The following is a 1,938-nucleotide window of genomic DNA, read 5'->3' as shown; positions in this document are numbered from 1 at the left end:
TTAATAATTATAAACAAAATTATGTTATTTCTTAGATTTGATTTGGAAAAAAAAAGAAATTAGTAATATATAATAATTGAATGAATTGAATTAAATTTATTTAATTAAATTAATAGTTAAATAAATTAATAAATTAATAAATATAAAATAATATAGATAGCTGTTAATAAATATTTTTTATATTAAAATAATAATAATATAAAAATAAATAAATAATTATTATACTATACAAGATATAGTTCAAAGGTAAACAAATCACTAGCCGCCTTAAAAAAATCAACTTAACCATTTAATTTTATCAAAATAATCATTGAAAGTTTATATTAATTTTACAAAATTAATTGAAGATATATATTTTGAAGTATTAAATATATCAGTTAAATAAAATTGTTTGGACATTGCATGAATTAATGTTGTCATTGTCTACAAAATTTACATTTTAGGATTAACGTTGTGAGTAGCATTTTAGGATTAACCTTGTCACTACTAAAAAGCATTTAAGCTTTAATAATTTTTTTTTTCATAAATCTATATAACTATTTTTATAATCCTAACCGATCATCTTAGATCTTAAAATTATTGTATGCAATATTTCATTTCTGTTTTAAATTAACTATATAATTTTAATATTTCTTTTTCAGCAATTAATTATTAAATTAATTCCAATAAAATACAATATTTATTAAATGAAATATTAATTTATGAATATAAAACTAACAACTAAAATAAAAAACAAATTAATATTTTAAAGTTTCTTATTGATTAATACTATTTCTTGTTGATGTTATGAAACTATGAGAAACACTTTCATGATTACAAAATAAATAAAAAATACTTGAGCACAACATGCAAATATTTCTGTGAATCTATATCATCAATTATTGAACAAAAGAGATGATGAGAAGAACAAAAGAAAAGAGATGATGAATGGAGAAGATAATGAAAATTGAAAAAAAGGAAAAGGAAGAGACAATGTGTAAATTATATTATTGGGTGTACTTTTCTAAAGTTTGATAATTGGGTAGTAAAATAATACATTATATAATAAAACAAAATAAAAATAATTATTAGAAAGATCCATAATTTTAATAATATGCATTTTTTTTTGTCAATCTTTAATTTGTCAATAGTTAATTTACCAAAGTAATCAAGTTTATTAAAGTTTGTGATTTTAAATTATACTAATTCAATTGTGTAGTTTACTTTTACAGTTATATTGCTTCATGAATATGGAATTTGTTAATCATCAAATTGATCAAATTTATAAAAGTTTACAATTGAATTTTGATTATGAACTTCAATCTATTATTTAATTTTGAAGTGAAAAGGATATCGTCTAATTTGGAATTATTCGAGTTAGAAATTTGTTAATCATTAAAGTGGTCAAATTAATTAAAGTTTATGATTCTAAATTATGGAATTGAATTTGATTGAGATGTTATGTGAATAACACATTTGTGTTCAATGATATTTATTATTATAAGAAATGTATAGATTATCCAAAGATGGATCATTACTTATAACTAATGAAATTAACGTATTTGTTTTGATACTTATTATCCAAAGATATACATGCATGTTTTAAGTGATTTTATTGACCAAAAAAGTATGTTTGTTTAGCATCATTAAAATTTATTGAAATGTATTTAAGTTTTACCCAAATGTGAACTTTGATATATGTTTATAGATGATTAATTTAAATTCATAAAATTTATTTAAATGATTAGTGTATATGGCTCAACCTAGAGGATTTGCTACTACGGAAAAAGAAAGTTTAGTGTTTAAATTAAAGAAGTCAATATATGGACTAAAGCAAGTTTCCAGACAATGGTATCTTAAATTTAACAATACTATTTTGTTATATGATTTTGTAGAGAACATCGTAGATCGGTGTATCTATATGAAGGTCGGTGAGAGCAAATTTATAATTTTAATTTT

This window comes from Lathyrus oleraceus, chromosome 5 (assembly GCF_024323335.1).
Source record: "Lathyrus oleraceus cultivar Zhongwan6 chromosome 5, CAAS_Psat_ZW6_1.0, whole genome shotgun sequence".
Classification (NCBI taxonomy): Eukaryota; Viridiplantae; Streptophyta; class Magnoliopsida; order Fabales; family Fabaceae; genus Lathyrus; species Lathyrus oleraceus.
Note: the sequence above shows the minus strand (reverse complement) of the source record.